General features: G+C 43.8%; 1 long non-coding RNA gene across 2 annotated transcripts; it reads left to right on the top strand.

The window, feature by feature from the left end:
- Positions 1–5,068: 5,068 nt before the first annotated feature.
- LOC135173426 (uncharacterized) lies at positions 5,069–11,838 on the top strand. Of its 2 annotated transcripts, XR_010301313.1 has the most exons (3): positions 5,069–5,139; positions 6,354–6,413; positions 11,579–11,838. It is a non-coding gene; the product is annotated as an uncharacterized LOC135173426 (long non-coding RNA). The 2 variants fall into 2 exon arrangements; XR_010301312.1 differs by lacking the exon at positions 11,579–11,838 and having other exon boundaries at positions 6,354–6,597.
- The last annotated feature ends 1,318 nt before the right edge of the window (positions 11,839–13,156 follow it).

Here is a 13,156-nt window from a genome sequence, read left to right as displayed (position 1 = left end):
CTAGAAAATGAGCGAACCACAGTATAATGTGTGCAGAAATAGACAGAAAGCACTTGCACTATGGCAGAAAAATATCCACAGTCTTCAGACAAATGTAAATACAAAAAGAATTCCAAGAACAGGGAGGTATTTGCAAAAGGGCAGGTTATAGAATCATAGAATCAGTCAGGGTTGGAAGGCACCACAACGATCATCATTGGCTTGGTGAAAGATCTTCACTTAATGTTCCTGGATTTCTTAGTAAGGTTCAAGTCACCATCTACTAGAGACTGTGGAAACTGAGCCTGGCCCCTGGGACTGCCAGTCAGCTCTCTCAGGACAGTTATGCAAATACATTTGTATTTACTAGGTGAGGTTAGTCACTGTGCAATTTCCACTCCATGTGGTGTCTGGACTGACTGTAGAGCCTATGAATTATTACTGCAGCAGAGCCTGAAGCCAGCTTCTCATTTAGAAGGCAGACTAATGGGAGTTTTCCCTGCATTGACCTAGGTCAAACATCTCAGCTGGAAGTTGTTTCTTTGCATGGCTTAAACTCATTTGCAAGCTTTAGAGTATTGCTAGCACTAATACTGCCTTCTTCCTAGCAGGGGAGAGAATCAAGCTAGATTTGGCTAACAACCATGACTTCTAGTTACCTGGAATTTTGAGTTTAATTAACTTTTAATGCTATTTGGTTTCAATCTGAATTGACTTTTTTTTTTCTTGTAAGGCTACTGCTGGTGAATTCAAAGCTCCCAGGATATTCTTACTGCTCCCCAGAGTTATGATCTTTTTTAGTTTATATCACATACAGAGCCCAGAGCACAGCCCACAGGGAATCCAGGCATCTTTTGGTAATTTTTTTTTTTGTCTGTGGAAGTGAATTGGAAAGCCAAGGAATGAGCTCAAATACATTTCCACCCCTGTCTTATAAGTCTATGTTTTGCAGAGTCCCTGCTGTGGCCTTAGCTCATGCAAACTAATGCTCTACTGGAAAAAAAACATTAAAACACATGATTTAAACATGTGGCATTGTGCCATGTGCTAGAGGTAAGGTGATTTACTTTTTTCGTGGTGCTGTGAAGTTTGAGGGACCCAGGTGAGCTTCTGTCACAGGGAATACTCTGGTAGTCCAATTAAAAGGCAGTAGCTTAGGGATTTGCCACTGGGGTTTGGGTAATGACAACTAATGATTGGATGAAACTAATGATTGGACTCAATGATCTTGAAGGTCTTTTCCAATCTAAGAAATCCTGTAATTCTGTGATTCTGTAACATTGCCTAAGTTACTTCATTTATTGGTGGGCTTATTTCTCATGAATACTTTAAATGCTGGGGTTGGACTGGTTGTTAATTCCAGTGCTTCCTTAATGTAAGTTGGTAGGTCTATCAGAAGTTAGTGAGTCTGCATCCTCATTCAAACTGTTTAAGAGGAAGCTGGATGAGGCACTTAGTGCCATGGTTCAGTGAATTGGAATGGTTAGGTGATAGGCTGGACTCAATGATCTTAGAGGTCTTTTCCAACCTGGTTAATTCTGTGATTCCATGAAAATACCTGGGCTGTTTGCATCAGGCAGAGTGTTGTTTGGGAGCAGAAGAGAGGTTCACTGTGTCGATGACTGCTCCATGACACTTGCCCTTGAAGCTACTGTACTTAACAGTAAAATCACAACCTCTCATTCTTACCTTGAATTTGCTGAGAGCTACAAGATACTTCAAGACCCAGTGAAGTTTTTTAATGAAGCTTTGTGTCATTAGTCTCTCTACTTGGGCAATAATGAAGTACAGTTATAATACCTCTTTAAAGTTACTGCTCTCCTGTAGTGACTTTCATGCTGCAGGACCTGGAGCACAGTACAATGTCTAGCATACATCACTGCCTGGGCAATGAAGCACACTCACAGCTGCTCTGCACCAGTTAGTAACCCGAATGAAGCAATACTATGTAATTGGCATAGTGGAGATCCACAGGGGAACATAGGTCATGAAACTCCCTACTACTGTGTTTCTGCTCTTTCGCTTGTGGTTGTCAGTTCAATCAGCTAGGAGGTTTGCCACAGAAGTTTTAGGAATCAAAGTGGATAAGAAAGTTGTATCCAGTTGAAATGATAAACAAATATGGTTAGGGAAGGTGTAAATTTTCAAGCCCGAGGTGTTCACTCTAAGATGTTCTAGCAAGTACTATGGAATGCTTAATGAGCAAATGGTCAGGACCTCAGTATCACAGCTTGCTGACACCTTCAGAAAGCAAGCACTCCTTCTCACCACAACCAGAGCACCAGGTCACAGTCAAAGAAATTGTGTCATTTGATGAATCAATAACTTGCAAGCCCTGGGACAGGCAAACCTGACTTGACTTCAAGGTCAAAAGGTAGCAGAGATAGCAGTGGTGTGGCAGTTAATGACTGCGTATTGCTCCTAACATTTTGACTAGAAGTCATCAGTAGCTATGTTGGACAATGAGGACAATATCTGCCTAGATGAACTGAAATAATACAGATGCAACTGACCTGACAAACTGTTGGATATTTACATTTATATTTAATAAAAATGAAGGTGATTTGCTGTGCACTGAGCTAAATGTATGGAATCATTGAATCATTTTGTTTGGAAAAGACCTCTTAAGATCATTGAGTCCAGATGCATAGGCTGTGGATATTGCATTTTGATGTTTCAGTTGCATAACTTTTTTTTAGAGATAGTTTGTATGAACAATTTGGCACTTCATGAAGGGATATTGTTTCTTTGTGTTTTTCAAAGTATTGCTTGATATGGACTCTTCAAAACATGCCTAGAAATGCCACCAAAGCTAGTAATTCAGCTACGTCTTCCTGTATAATGAACTGATCATCACATTAGTTTTATTGATATATAACCCACAGGCAACACCACAGACTTGGGGAAGAGTGGCTGAAAAGCTGTTTGCTGGAAAAAGACTTGGAGATATTGGTTGGCAGTTGCCTGAATATGAATGTGGGCCAGATGACCCATATGTAGCTGGGTTTCTGTTGGGTTACAAGGCAGGAAATGACACACATGATGTATTACCACTGTGCTGCCATCTTCCTGGAATTGGGATGCAGAATTTCCCATTGACAGATCGTTTGTGTTGTGCTTTTATTAGAGGGAAGGTCTTGTAGGAGTCGTGTCAACAACGCCTTCCTCATCTGGGAACAGTGCCTTGGGAATGGAGTTTGTTATCAGCGCAGGCCACTGTGCTAATGCTTGCTCTGATGCTCCTTCATTGCCCCCACACAGAAACACACATTTGCATTCATACTGCACACACATCAATCTTATTCCTGTTACTAATCTCTACAAAGCCTTTGCTGGTCTCCATGTCGACTTGTTTCACAGGGGTGTACCTGGCAAAGAGGCCACATCAATACCTCCAAAAGATTGCACTGTGTGTGGCCCTTGTCAGAATTAGAACAAGAAAGACAGTTTAAGCCCAGAAATGTTTTCAAGCCCCAGGCAAGGAAGGCACATTATTGTCTGTGCTGCAAGGGTGGTTTAAAATATATGTGTCCTATTGGGAAATTCTGGCAAGCTCACCAACATTAGCTGGGGAGTAGATGAGTCTCTTGTTATTCTATCCTATTCCCTCTTAGTACAGCTATGGCTATCGAGCTTATAGCCAGCTTTTTTAACCTTTCCTAGCAATTCAGTGCTTCCTATTCTGTCATTATTTTAACTGCTTTCCTGTGAACCTCCTCTGGTTTTGCCAGTGTCTTTCTGGTGAATTGTCTATTGATGCCTTGAGTTTTCAAGGTACACAGAATCGCAGAACATCAGAGGTTGGAAGGGACCTCCATAGATCACTGAGTCCAACCTCCCTGCCAGAACTGGATCACATAAGATAGTTACCATGGGAATGCATCCAGACAGGCTTTGAAAGTCTCCAGAGAAGGAGACTTCTAGTACTCTGTCACCCTCCTTGCAAAAATGTTTCTTCTCAGGTTGAGGTGAAACCTTTTATGTTCCAGTTTGTAGCCCTTGCTCCTTCTCTTATTGCTGTGCACCACCGAAAAGAGCTTGGCCCCAGCCACTTGACACCCACCCCTCAAATATCTGTACACATTGATCAGATCTCCTCTCAGCCTTCTCTTCTCCAGACTAAACAGCCCCAGGGCTCTCAGTCTCTCTTTGTAGGGGAGATGCTCAAGTCCCCAAATCATCCCTGTGGCCCTCTGCTGGACCCTTTCCAGCAGGTCCCTGTCTCTCTTGAACTGGGGAGCCCAAAACTGGACACAGTTTTGCAGGTGTGGTCTCAGTAATGCAGACTCAAGGGAGAGAAGAACCTCCCTAGACCTGCCACACTTTTCCAGAATGTGATTAGCTCTCTTGGCCACAAGGGCACATTGCTGGCCCATGCAGAACTTGCTGTCCACCAGGACTCCAAGGTCTTTCTCCACGGAGCTGCTTTCCAGCAGGGCAGCCCCCAGCCTGCACTGGTGCCTGTTGTTATTCCTCCCCAGATGCAGGACCCTGCACTTGTCCTTACTGAACTGCAACTGAACTACAGTTGCTGCACTGACACCTTGAGTACTGTGTCCAGTTCTGGGCTCCTCAATTAATGAGGGATGTTGAGATATTGGAACATGTCCAGAGAAGGGCACCGAAGCTGGAACACAGCCCTGTGAGGAGAGGCTGAGGGAGCTGGGGACGTGCAGCCTGGAGGAGGCTCAGGAGTGACCTCATTGCTGTCTACAATACCTGAAGGGGGGTTGTACCCAGGTGGGGGTTGGTCTCTTCTGCCAGGCAGCCAGCAACAGAATGAAGTGACACAGTTTCAAGTTGTGCCAGGGCAAGTCTAGGCTGGATGTTAGGAGGACGTTGTTGGCAGAGAGAGTGATTGGCATTGGAATGGGCTGCCCAGGGATGTGGCGGAGTTGCTGTCCCTGGGGGTGTTGAAGAAAAGCCTGGATGAGGCACTCAGTGCCATGGTGTAGTTGATTGGACAGGGCTGGGTGCTAGGTTGGACTGGCTGATCTTGGAGGTCTCTTCCAACCTGCTTGATTCTATGATTCTAAGCAATCTTAAAAGTAAAAGCTGACTGGCAGTTTGTATGTTTTTGGTATTCACAGTATCCTCAGCCTGACAGAACAAGACAGAAAACAAATGTTGAAAAGAACACCTTGGGGAGAGCTTCAATGAGTAGGTTCTTTTACAATCAATGCCATGCAATTTACATATTTATTTACACTTTGTGTGCTTGTAACCCATGAAACACTGGGAACTCTTCAACCTATTGGTGACTTTTTTTAACTTCATTTCCCATCAACAGTTATCCAAACAGCCTGTCTCAAACTGCTGCCAAAACCAAGGTTCACTTGGCAGTTTTCTGATGCTCTTGACACTCAGCATCAGTGCATCTTCTTCATGTGTCAGTAATGTTTTACTCCATTTTAAATACAACCATTTACTTCTTTTCAAATACCTTTTTACTAAATTTTTAACATAGCTCCCAACCAGCTGGATCTCTTCTACAGCATCCTTGCAGCTAAACTGAGGCTGTGTGGACTGGATGATTGAGTAGTGAGGTGGATTTGGAACTGCTTGAAGGGAAGAAGCCGGAAGGTTATGGTCATTGAATTGGAGTGTAGTTGAAGACCTGTAGCTAGTGGAGTCCCTCAGATGTCAGCACTGGGACCAGTTCTGTTCAATATATTCTTCAGTGACCTGGATGAGGGCACAGAGTGCACTGTCAGCAAGTTTGCTGATGACACCAAGCTGGGTGGAGTGGTTGACACACTGAAGGGTTGTGCTGCCATTCAGTGAGACTTAGACAGGCTGGAGAGATTGGTAGGGAGAAATGTAATGAAGTTCAACCAGGGCAACTGTAGAGTCTGGCACTTGGGAAATAACAACTCCATGGATCAGTAGAGACTGGGGACTAACCTGTTAGAGAGCAGTGAAGGGGAGAAGCCCTGGAGGTCCTTGTGGGTGGAAGGTTGACCATGAGCCAGCAATGTGCTCTGGTGGCCAAGGAGGCCAATGCCATTCTGGGGTGTATTAGAAGGGCTGTTGTCAGTAGGTCGAGAGAGGTTCTCCTGCCCCTCTACTCTGCCCTGCTGAGGCTACATCTGGAGTCCAGTGCTGGGCCACTCAGTTCAAGAAGGACAGGGATCTGCTTGAGAGAGTCCAGTGAAGAGCCATGAAGATGATTAAGGGAATAGAACATCTTCCTTGTGAGGAGAGACTGAGAGAACTGGGGCTCTTTATCTTGGAGGAGTCTGAGGTCCCTTCCAGCCTCTAACCTTCTGTGATTCTGTGATACACCATTACTGTTGACAAAAATCTTCCTAATTTCATAACTAAGAATATGAAAAAACAAGAATGAGTAACATGTGCATGTTTTTCCTAAACAGAGATCTGAATTGAGCCTGGGACTTCCCACATTTGAACTGAGGAAGATGAGATGTATTAAGGTACCTCTATTCCTCTCTGGCCTTGTGTAGCCATTTCCCAGGAGATTTCAGGGGGATTACTAATGTTAATGCCACTGCAAACAAGAGCAAAGCAAATGCTATTTTTCTTCAAACAACCTTTGTCTTCAAAGCTGTAACTCAGACTTCAGGACTTCACTGAGATAAAGGCTTCATTACTGATAAAGGCAGTGGCGTTTACTTGGGTGGGAAAGAAATGAGAATGGAGATATAACAAACATCAAGACAGTTTAGACATTTAGTTTTAATCCTATTATTTCTTCCACTCCTTCTCCTCTGCTGCAAGATAGCATTTCCTAGTTAAAATAATCCAAACTGTAATTTCCTCTGTCCTAGTGGGGATAACAGAATCTTTCTGTGCTACTGAACTGGCACTCAACCCCCATTTCAAAGAAAGCAGATGGGAATTTGGCGGTGTAAAGTCCTGCACTGTAAGATTTGTTTCCACCTTTCAAGAGGAGCAGAACAAAATGATATGCAAACTGAAAAATGATTGTAAGGTGAAGGTGACAAGTTAGGCTTCAGAAGGTTCTCTATCACCAATATTCCCTTACAAAAATCAACTGATTTCATCTTTCAAATATACAGCTAGCACAGACATGCAGGGTTAAGAGGGCTCTGTTCTCACCAAAATAAATAGACCTGTAATTAAAGCCATTATTTGAGAAGCCTTTTCAAGTGCAGATATTGCAGCCATGTAGACATAGTCTGCATATTATTATTTCTGGTGCTTATTCAAGCAGTTCCCTTTCAGTGTCTGTGCTGCTTCTTCAGAAGTTTGTGCTACTTGCACCCTGGCCTTTGAGTAAAGGAGCTATCTCCTTGATTTTTCTTCTGCAAGAATCTGTTCATTTCTGTCTGTGTCTGTGTGTTCATAGAATCATAGAATCAACCAGGTTGGAAGAGACCTCCCAGATCATCCAGTCCAACCTAGCACCCAGCCCTATCCAATCAACTAGACCATGGCACTAAGTGCCTCAGCCAGACTTTTCTTGAACGCATCCAGGGACAGCAACTCCACCACCTCCCTGGGCAGCCCATTCCAATGCCAGTCACTCTCTCTGGCAAGAACTTCCTCCTAACATCCAGTCTAGACCTCCCCTGGCACAACTTGAGACTGTGTCCCCTTGTTCTGTTGCTGGTTGCCTGGCAGAAGAAACCAACTCCCACCTGGCTACAACCTCCCTTCAGGTAGTTGTAGACAGCAACGAGGTCACCCCTGAGCCTCCTCTTCTCCAGGCTAAACACCCCCAGCTCCCTCAGCCTCTGCTCACAGGGCTGTGCTCCAGGCCCCTCACCAGCTTTGCCACCCTTCTCTGGACACATTCCAGTACCTCAACATCTCTCTTGAGTTGATGAGCCCAGAACTGGACACAGCACTCAAGGTGTGGCCTGACCAGTGCTGATTAGAGGGGAAAAATAACCTCCCTTGTCCTACTGGCCGCAGTGTTCCTGATCCAGGCCATGATGCCTCTTGGTGACCAGGGCATACTGTTGGCTCATATTCAACTACTATCTACCAGTACCCCCAGGTCCAGTAAAATCTGATTTTTCTCTCTTTTTTTTTTTTTCCAAAGTATTATTAAACAAAATGTGGCAGGTCTCAATTGCTCATTATCCTATTTCAGTCTCTTCTGATAGCTGGCAGTCAAGATAAAATATAACAGCTTCTAAAGCAGATCTTTCTCACAAGCACAATACTGAAACAACATCACCAAAAAAAAAATCATTGTTGTACACTGCAGCATTTTCTTTCCTTTTTCTTACGGTGTTTTACTCAAAGCCATGCAGGGACAGAGAACTATTAAGATAAAAATCAAAGCCTCCTGGAGTTAGGCTCATCTGACTCCATCTCCTGCAATGCTAGAATATCTTCTCTTTAACTGGTGCCTCACCAGCTAGCTATCATCTCACCTCCTGCTGACTCCTGAGTTGTTTATAAAAACACATTTCTCTCTGCATATGATACAGATGCTTTGGAGGAGAGAGGAATATATTAAGCATGCAGAAGAGATAGACAGCCTTTTCAAGTTTCATGGGTCTTGGTGGGAAATCAATGGGAGTTAGTGGCAGGAAAAATAATTCAAACTCTTTAAAGCTCTTTTGAAGTGATTTCTTCAAAGTTCCCCTTTTGCATTTTGCTGTACAATCCTTCAGCTTAGAGATGCAAATCCAGGCATGATATTGTATCACTCAGGAAACTGCACGAGTTAAATCTACTGTGAATGAACAGACAGGCTGAGATTCATCTCACCTGCCTAGAAATTTAGATGTCTGTGCAAGCTATTTAGTTTCTCTTGTCAGTAGGAGATAAGTAGCTGAAGAGGATGGTTTGCCTTGCCCTAAGATGGGTGTCAAGGAGAGGTGATTTGAGTCACTACTTTGGAAGTGCTCTTCTATGTCCTTTAACACAGATCACTAACTTTGAGTAGATAGAGAACTTACAGATGGCTGGAGTCTGGTAGATGGAGTCCACCAGCAGTGATCTGTTAGCAAGCGTCATGCTGCTAATAGTTGAATATTCTGCCACAGAAGAAATGAAGCCAGAACTAAATCTTCTATCCCATCCTTTTAAAGCTAGCCAGGGAAAAGCAATATATATATAATAAAAAGCTGTATAATCATATCTACACCTACTGTGTGGAAGATGAAGAGTTCATTTCACATGGTATTTGCTTAGCTCCCTAAATCTTTAAGTTACCTGAAAGTTATTCTGGACTCCTATTTCATAAAGAGAATTATTCATTAGACTGAAACTATTATAACCTGAAAAGTTTTGAAGACAAGACTTATTTCAAATGAGAATTTAGGATGTGAATTTTGAAAGTGTTTAGTGGTCACTGAAGTCACTGAACAGTAGCTACTTGCTACACCTTCTGCATGTGGATGTGTCTCTAATTTTCATTTCTGAATGAGAAAGAAGGGAAGCTGAAAGAATCAGAATTAACTCCACCCCTCTCAGGATTTTCTTTCTCAAGAAGTCAGTTAGCATTCATGTGTCAATGGGAATGGACTGATGGCTGGACAAGTTACCTTTGGAAAATCATCAGTTTAATCATAGCATCAACCAGCTTGGAAGAGACCTCCAACATCATCCAGTCCAACCTAGCACCCAGACCTATACAATCAACTAGACCATGGCACTAGGTGCCTCAGCCAGGCTTGGCTTCAACTGTTCAAGGCAAGATTGGACATGGCTCTTGGTGCCATGGTCTAGCCTTGATCTCTGTGGTAAAGGGTTGGACTTGATGATCTGTGAGGTCTCTTCCAATCCTGATAATACTGTGATACTGTGATACTGTGTGATACCTCCAGGGACAGCAATTCCACCACCTCCCTGGGCAGCCCATTCCAATGCCAATCACTCTCTGCCAACAACTTCCTCCTAACATCCAGCTTAGACCTCCCCTGGCACAACTTGAAACTGTGTCCCCTTATTCTGTTGCTGGTTGCCTGGCAGAAGAGACCAACCTCACCTGGCTACAGCCTCCCTTCAGGTAGTTGTAGACAGCAATAAGATCTGCCCTGAGCCTCCTCTTCTTCAGGCTGTACACCCCTAGCTCCCTCAGCTTCTCCTCACAGGGCTATATTCCAGGCCCCTCACCAGCTTTGTCACCCTTCTCTGGACATATTCCAACACCTCAACATCTCTCTTGGATTCATTAGCCCTGAACTGGACACAGTACTCAAGATGTATCCCTTTTCAAAATACTGAAATAATGGAATTAAAAATAATGTTATGCATACTTTACATTTTTTTTATGTATGAGAGCAAGAAAGGTATTTTGGAAAAGAAAAGGTGAGTTATTATGTGAAAATGGAATTGATTTTGAGCCAGTCTATCCAGCACTGTAAGAAAAGACTCCTTGAAAAAGTATGAAAGTATAAAGTAGAATCAGGCTGTTTTGCTTGCTATCACTTCAGCTCTACTGTCAGTTTTTTGACTTCCTTCCTGCTGTGCAGGAAATCTAGGCTAGTTTGTTTGCAACAGGTTTGCTGGGGTTCACGGAGTGTCATGGCACAGCAGTGTTTGCATTGCAAGTGAGGTAATAATACGATGGCTTGCTGAAACGTGGTATTTTCACAGGCAAACTGGGTACTAATGAGGTCCCCATGGGCAGCTGGGTGATTTAAATATTTTAATTCCCATCCATCTCTTTTGTAGAAGTAACTTGTTTACCATTTTACTGTTGTGATAGCAGTAAGGACTGCAGTAGTAAAGAGTGGAAAGGAAAGGCTGTTGTGTGAGCAGCAATTTTGGAGGGACTCTGTTCAATTCCTTCCAAGATTTCCCCCTGAGCAAGTTCTCTGACTCTCTTCCTCAAAGATTTGTTGCCAAATACAAGAAATAACCAGTTGGTCTGTCTGAAATACATTGGACAACCAATCAACATGGGGAAACCTGCTGGTCACTGTTCACCTTCTATCCACCAGCCACAAAAATACACCCTCATAAACAGTGAAACTGCCCCTTCGTTTTTCTGCTCTGTTCCAGCTACTGTAGTGCTCCCTAGCACAAGAAGTAGCCAGTGGCTGTCGCTTGTATATTTGCTGCTCTCAGTGGAGCTTAAACAGTTCAGAAATACAAGTTTTTCTTAGTAGATTGTCATGGTCTGAGCACACCCTGATGGCACCAAAGTACTGTGAAGCTACCCACTCCTACTCCCCTCCCCTGGGGTGGGGAGAAAGAACAACATAGAACAGAGAGGGCTCACTCACCAGTTACAGTTGTGGGCAAAAGATGAGTTTGACTTAGGGAAACAAAACCAATGTAAGTTAAAACCACCAATTAGTGGCATGGTCTAGTTGAATGGATAGGGCTGTTGATAGGTTGGACTGGATGATCTTGGAGGTCTCTTCCAACCTGGTTGATTCTATGATTCTACCAACTGAATCAGAGCAAGACAATAACAATCGTAAATACACTTTCCTCCAATCTTCCTGATCCCAGCTCTGCTACTTTCCCCCTGCCAGCAGCAGGGAATGGGGGTCATGGCCAGTCCCAACTTCATATTGTTTCTGCTACTTGTTCCTCTTTAAGGGAAAAACTCACAGATTTCCCCCATAGAAGCTTAGTGTTCCTCACATGTGAGACAGTGCTCCATGAACATCTCCAACTAGTGTGGATCCCTTCTGTGTCTTCCCAGCAATGGACCACTCCAGCACAGGCTTCAGTCATGGGCTTCTTCAGAGGTTGTCTTCTGCTCCAGTGCGGTGGCCATCACAGGCTACAGACAGGAGTCTGCCCCACTTGATCTTTAAGGGCATCAAGGGCTCAGGCTGTTGTCTCTCCATGGGCCAAAGGGGAATGGCTGCTCCAGCATGCCTACCACATTGACCTCCACACCCACATGGTTTTCTCTACCATATTCCACTCCTCTTCCAAACAAAGAACTCTCCAAACAAAGGAACTGGACCAATAGGTTTCCCCTCTTAAATGTGTTATTGCAGAAGCACTGATTGGCTCAGCCTTGGCCAGAGGAGGGTTTGACCTGGAGCTGGATGAACTTCGCAAAGCTCCTAACAGTAACTATGTTATTAGTCCTCTCCCCTGCCACCAAAATCCCCAGACACAAATCCACTGTTGGGCTGTTTTGATTTAGATACTCTGAGAAAGGGCAAATATATACCAATTACAGAGGATGTGTTTTATTGTAGTATAGCTACAAATGGGCTCAGACTGACACTAGGAGCACTAACATCTAATGATGAAAGGCAGCAACTCATACAAACACTGTACACAACTATTTCTTCAGAGAGAGATAACAATGGCTCCTTATATTTTACTGTACACAGAAGGTGCAAGTAATGATTAAAATCCTAGAATATTTTGGGTTAGATGGACCTTTAAGGGTCATCTACTCCACTTCCTCTGTGGTGAGTGAGGACATCTTCAACTAGACTGCATTGCTCAGAGTTCCATCCAACCTGACCTGGAATGTTTCAAGGGATGGGACTTCCACCAGCTCTCTCAGCAGCCTGTTGCAGTGTTTCACCACCTTCATTGTAAAAAAAACCCTAAAAATCTTTCTTATGTCTAGCATGAACCTGCCTCTTTTTAGTTTAAGACCATTACCCCTTGTCCAATTGCAACAAGCTCTTCTCGTGAAGCCCCTCTAAGTATTGAAAGGCTACAGTAAGGTCTCCCTGGAGCCTCCTCCAAGCTGAACGACCCCAATTCTCTCAGCCTTTCTTCACAGGAGAAGAAAACATGTTCTTTGCACATCTGTCAGATCACTTTTGTGGTCTCCTTTGGACCTGCTCCAACAGGTCCATGTCTTTCCTGTGTTGAGGACTCCAGAGCTGGATACAGCACTGCTTCTCACTAGAAGTCAGCAGAGCAGCATAATCTGCTCTTTCAATCTGCTGGCTACACTTCTGGTTTGATGCAGCTCAGGATATGGTTGGCCTTCTGGGCTGCAAAGGCACTTTTCAGGTCATGCTGAGCTTTTCATCCATCAGTACCCTCAAGTCCTTCTCAGATGGGTTACTGTCAATCCCATAATCTCCCAGCCTGTGTTGGTAATGGAGTTTGCCCCAAACAAAGTGCGAGACCTTGCACTTGATGTTCACGAGGTTCAACAATGCCACTTAAGAGTCTCAAAATAGAGAAGTAAATCATCTCAATAAAGAAAAACATTAGAGTTTCAGTGGTCACTGAAGTTAGTCTAAAATGGACATTTAGGTGGTGGTGTCAGACTTTTCTCCTATCAGATGACCACTGG

Source organism: Pogoniulus pusillus, chromosome 3 (genome assembly GCF_015220805.1).
Source record: "Pogoniulus pusillus isolate bPogPus1 chromosome 3, bPogPus1.pri, whole genome shotgun sequence".
NCBI classification, from domain to species: Eukaryota; Metazoa; Chordata; class Aves; order Piciformes; family Lybiidae; genus Pogoniulus; species Pogoniulus pusillus.
The sequence above is the reverse complement of the archived record's forward strand: the minus strand, read 5'-3'. Positions and strand labels throughout refer to the sequence as shown.